This window comes from Mycteria americana, chromosome 19 (assembly GCF_035582795.1).
Source record: "Mycteria americana isolate JAX WOST 10 ecotype Jacksonville Zoo and Gardens chromosome 19, USCA_MyAme_1.0, whole genome shotgun sequence".
NCBI classification, from domain to species: Eukaryota; Metazoa; Chordata; class Aves; order Ciconiiformes; family Ciconiidae; genus Mycteria; species Mycteria americana.
This window is the reverse complement of record NC_134383.1, coordinates 7,412,162-7,418,161: the sequence shown is the minus strand read 5'-3', so window position 1 is coordinate 7,418,161 and position 6,000 is coordinate 7,412,162.

Here is a 6,000-nt window from a genome sequence, read left to right as displayed (position 1 = left end):
CATGTAACAGTGACTTGGGAAGACAAACGCCATCATTCCAAACGTCCCCCCTTCCTTCTTCTTCCCCAGCTTTACATGCTGAGCATGACGCCATGCGGTGTGGGATGTCCCTTTGGTTGGTTGGGGTCAGCTGTCCCAGCCGTGTCCCCTCCCAGCTTCTTGTGCCCCCCAGCCCACTCGCTGGTGGGGTGGGGTGAGAGCAGAACAGGCCTTGGCTCTGTGTAAGCACTGCTCAGCAATAATGAAACATCCCTGTGGGATCAACACATCTGTGTTTTCAGCACAAATCCAGAACATAGCCCCATACTAGCTTCTGTGAAGAAAATTAACTCTACCACAGCCCAAACCAGCACAGAGGATTACCTTCCCAGTCACTGTTTGCCCTGGGAGAAGGTGATACAGACAGATGAAGGAGCTGCCTGTGCTTGTAAATATTGTGGCAGGTTTGCTCAGGCTGCAGCAGCATTCCCTCCTGCCCCTCCTCAAAATCAAGGCAATGACACACAGCCTGTGCCCCAGATGCTTCAGCAATGGTCCACCAAGAGCTGTGCACATCTGGTCTCCAGGTGCTGAGGCTTTCCATCGCTGGCTGGCCTCGAAAGCAAACCAGAGGCACCACCAGAGCTCATCCCTTCTGCCCAGCGGGCCAGGGACAAACACCCGATTAATTGCCTCCTTGTACGGAGCCCAAGGATGCCGCATGCCCTGTCCAAGTCGAGGGGAAGTATCTGTCCTCAAAAGCAGGAGAATAGGGTTTTTCCATCCTGGGGTCAGGCAGGAGCTCACATCCATCATCTCCAATATGATGTGATGGATAAAGGATATACACTAAAAGAGAAGCCGTTCAGGGTGTATGGGAGCATCCTGAATGCTTAAAACTGGTCCACATGTGACTTACATGAGGCTATATTAGGTTAGAAGCTGCTACAGTTAAATCTCCTTCATATGGATTGAGTTAATTGCTATAAACTCGCTCATACGTGGTTTATCTCACTTCTATAAGGCGTACGAGAACCATGCAGAAACAGGCTTTAAATAATGTTGGCATCTGAAGATGTTAGACTGGCTTGGGTGTGATACAATGTGCAGAAAAATTCCTTCCTTCAGCTTTGAGTTTTCATTTTTAGTCTATACACATGACTATAAATACATATATGTGTATATATATGATAAAGCCCAAAATAACACCAAGTCCCATCTATATTTTCATTCTGGAAGAGGAAGTGAAAAATTTCCACTCAGCTCTAACTCTGATGTTAAGCAACATCTCTAGGGAAGTTCTAGCCATAACATTGCCAATCTGAGCCCTTAAGATGCAAATTTGTGAATTTTGCCTTGTAAGCACAAAAAATAATCCCTTTTCTAAAAGCCAACAGAAATATTATCATTGTAATCTCCTTTCTGCAGGTGCCTGCCCGCTCACACCGTTAACAACGCAGGGGAAAGGTGCGCAGGAACTCCGGAAAGCTGTAAGAAAAAGGTAAATCAATTCTCATTTATGAAAATGTTAACTGGAAAATCAGTCATCATTTACCAGTTCTCTCATTTCAAGAAAAATTAGGCCTGTTGGTTGGGAGGGGGATCTTTTATTAGACTATCTGATACACTCAGAAAAAAGCCAGATAGGATTTCATCACACATGCCCTCTTCAAATCTGTAAATTCAAATCCTCATCCAAAATCATTTAATCTAGGACTATAAAGCCAGATTTCAGAAGTGTTCTTTTCCCAGGCAAGCATATAAATAAAGATCAGATTTACAAAAATGCTATCAACTAACAATTCCTGCTTGAACACATCTGGCCAGATTTCAAAACAAATTCAGCAGCCAGTTAATCACTTGTTCTTTATTACTTAACTTAGTATTAGCATAGGGGTAAAAAAAGAGAGATATTTTTATTTTCTTTTATCTGTTAAAATATTCCCCACATCTTGCTGTAGTGAAATTCAAAACGTTGATAAAAATGTTGACATTTTTTAAAAGTCAACTGCTTCTCAAGCCAGTATAAAAATACAGAAAATGAATTGAGATCATTTAACTGCTTCCCTTTGCATTTTCTTTTAAAAAAATAAGATTAGCACCGCAGTGAAAATGTCATATAAAACCCATTCTGACAATAATAAGCAGCTTATTATGGTTAAACTATGATGATAGCGAATGGGAAGCTGTAATTATCATTACTGCTCTTGCTGTTGTCTGAAGGCACCAACCGAAATCTGAAATCCCTCGTGCCGCCTGCTTTCTTTAGGTACTGGTTTCTGTAGTGTAGGTGGCCTTGCCTGGAGAGCAGGGAGCGGTGGCTTTGGTGTCCTGGGCTTGGAAGACCTCCCTCCAAAAAGCAGTGCCTCCAAAAACGTTGGGGAAGGGTTGAGCAGTGAAAAAGCTCCCTCTCTGCCCCTAAGGATGGTCAGTGGGGCTGAAGCAGCATCTGGAGAACAGGCTGCAAAGGGAGAGCCCAAGTTGTCCATTTGGCTCCACTCAAGGTGGTCCTGGAGACCTCAGGAGGTCTGTTTTTCCCCCGAGAGAGGACACCTCAGCAGCACTGCCGAGCACAGCATCTCAGCTGCATCCATAAATCAGCTCGTGGTCCCCGTGCATGATCCCAGGCCTGGAGAAAGGAGCGGTTAGCTTTCCATCACCGCCCTTTCATGACTCATCACTTGACTCAGACCCAACACAGCACATCCTTTGAAGTCACTGGGCTTCTCCTTTCATGGCTCACATCTTTTCAACGTCAGAAATGCCACTGTGCTGGGGGTGAGGAGGAGAAAAACTCGAATGACCTAAGAATTAAGAGATTTCATTGCATTTGGGTTACATGGCCAGCTGATAAACCTGGGAAACTCTCTTTTTCTTGAGGCCTTTTTCCAATATCAAACAGACCTTTTTGTTCTCCCTCAGCTGACAGACACACAACAGAGGACAACAAGGGCTCAGTGGTTTTTACAATAATCTCAGGAGGTTCCAGCTGAAATCTGTGCCCTCCTGGGTACCACTGTCCAGCCAGAAATGTGAGTTACATGCTCAGAATAGAAAATATTATTTTCCTGTGTTTCTGTCTGAAGAACCACAGGGCAGGGAATTTGTGTGATGTGCTTGGCGGCTGAACATAGACTGGAGATATTTCAGCACGATGCTCTAATTGCACGTCTAAACCAATGCAAAAATGTATGTATCTTACAAAATACTTTTTGTTATGAGAGCGAGCAGGAGGGGAAAAAGATACGGTAGCAGAAATGTGAGGCTTGGTTTTGTGGAAATGAGTTATTAACATGTCCTTTACCTCTCTGTTTATTTTCCACATGGTTCCAGGTCAAGGAAAGTTTGTCTGTGACAAAGATTAGGCTTTCAGAACAGCTGTGTCTTTTCATATTTAATTCCTGAGCTCCACTGAGCACATTTGGACAGATTCTCTTTTGTATCCTCCATTGATTATCAGGGGAGCTCAGGCGGGATAACAGGACACAGGTGACATCCCCCGAGAGGTATGACGTTCCCCTCCGTGAAGGACGCCAAGAGCTCCAGGAGGAAGAAAGAGGAAAAATAATGCTTGTACCGGCAGGCTTAATACACGCTGTCACCATGACTGCCTGGTGATGGAGGGATTATTTATGGCCAGGCTGGGGATCTCAGTGCTGGGTCCCACATGTGAAGTGAAAGTGGAAGTGTGTGGGTGGGAGGGGAAGCAGCAGCATCTCATTTATCAGTGCTCCCGGGGCCAAGCAGGTTTCCACCCGGACCCAGGCTGCGTTAAGGAGCGCTTCGCATCTCCCATGCAGCACTGCGTGGCCCCAAGGGCATGACCACGTCCCAGCATCCATCCTCCGAGGTTGGGTGAGGTAGGCACGCCTATCCAGGAGAGGGGGGACATCCCCTCACCAACATCCTATGACCTGCTCTAGGTGCTTCATTAACCTGCCCAACCTTATTGCAGCTCCACACCTCTCCAAAAAAGCCACCCTGGGCAGCTTGGGATGCCCCAGCCTGCTTTCCCCCTTCCCAGCACTCACAGAAGTCTGCAGGAGCCAGTGTGGGCCCTTGGGTTTTAAGCAGAGCAAGGGGGGATGGCGGGGAGGGGGGTCATGGCGGGGTTAGCTGATGAACAGCAAACAATCCTAATTTATGCAAAAAGCAGTCTGGAAAAAATGACATTCCTGGTTGTCTGCATATATGATATACAGAAATCCCAAATAAAGGAACCAAAGATGTTTCTATGAATTAGACCTTTATCCTTCCAGCATCCCAGAGCTCAGTCCATGAATTTGGGTGAGTTTGCCTTTTTAATTGCTCTGTCTTTCTAATGCAGGCTATTTAGAAACTGCACGAACAATGCCCTGTTGGAAATCAAACAGGTCATTTGGGCTACGGCTTTTATCGGGTTTTCCACCATCTTAGACAACAAACAAGCCATTAATGTCTGGAAACACAGCTTTGATTTCAACTTCGAAACCACAGCCCAGATCACTGCCAGTGGTGCCCAGTGTCACACTTAAGGCTAGCCCATGTCCTGGCACAGATTTATTCCTCCCTGCCCTTACACCTGGGTGCCCATGTGCACCTCCCATCTCACCGGAGATGCTCTGGGTTTACAGCCCTGAAAATACAACCACAGCGTGGCTTTTTCTGATTAAAAACTTCCCATACTAAGCACGTATGGGCTATACTTTTGGTCCTAGATTTGGCTCTCCATTACGATAAGGAGGTTTGCAAAGGATCTCTGGGCTAGTTGCTGGACCAGCTGTAGCAAACAAGCTGTATCTTCATTGATGTGCGTCTTCTGGGCACTTGAGTAACACCTCCTTTCTTCTGCTGATGATTCTCCATCTTTTACTATCTACAGGGTCTCTGCCCAGTCTTGTCCCACTGCAGACGTTCCTTAGGAGACTCAGCACGAACTCCTGGTGTCCCTTCCCTTCATAAGCTGCGGACATGTGAGTTTTCAGCACAAAGTCCAGAAGAAACTGCATCCCAAAGGTACCTCTGAGCCTCCTGCTCCCATCACTGGGCACCCGAATGTGGCCGCCTGCACACGTATCCGGAGTGCCAGCCTGTGGGAACCTGCATCCCAGCAGGTTTTCCCTAAGGTTTTCCCTTGGCATCTCTGGGGCACAGCTGGCAGCTCCAGCCAGACGCCCTGCAGCAGGATACGGAAATTCTGGCTCAGGCTGCGAGGGGGCGAGAAGGGGAGCCCGGCTCGCAGGAAGGGCTGATGGAGAGTGCCGTGGCAGAGCGTCACTGGGCTGTCACTCCCACTCCAGACGCTTTTCCCAGATGGGGAACGCCTCAAGCTTCACCAGGCAGCGATAACGTGGCGTTGGCTTCCTCTCAGTCCCTTGGGCAAGCTCCAAGCCTTGATTTTCCACCGGCAACCCCTCCTGGGTCTGCCTTGTCAAGTGGCATTGCAAGCATTTGGGACCAGGTTACACGTGGCGATGTGGGCCAGATTTCACAGAGGGTGAGCTGCCATCGTTGCCCGGCCTTTCCCAGACCTGCAGGTAGCAGATGGCTTTTTTATTTCCCACCCGCGGTATAATCTCACAGAGCAAAGACGAGGTTTCTCCTGTTGCTTCTGGTTGAGGGAGGAACACACACGGCTGGCGACGTTCACCCTCGTCTTTATCTGGAAGGTCTTGCTCAGCTGGTACTGAGTCCTTGGGTTTTTGAAGTCAGCAGGAGTCTGGCCTGGGGAAGGTTTACGGGATGGGTTTTGGCTGTCCTGATTGAAGCTGTTTCCAAAAATCAGCGAATGCCATTTCCAGCGCATCGTGAGGAACTGAGGCTCACAGCGTCGGTTCATTCAGTGCCTATAAATCTCCCTCTGAGACTTTATAAATCTCAGCCGGGAGTTTCGTTTTATTTTGGCCATCCTGGGCACAAGCACAGGGCACTGGCGTGAGCATGAATGCAGCCTTGCTTATCCTAATGCAAATAGGATGAGAAACTTTTTTTTTTTCAATCCCGCCCTGAGCATCTGTGGGCTGAAAGGGACCTTGCTGAAAC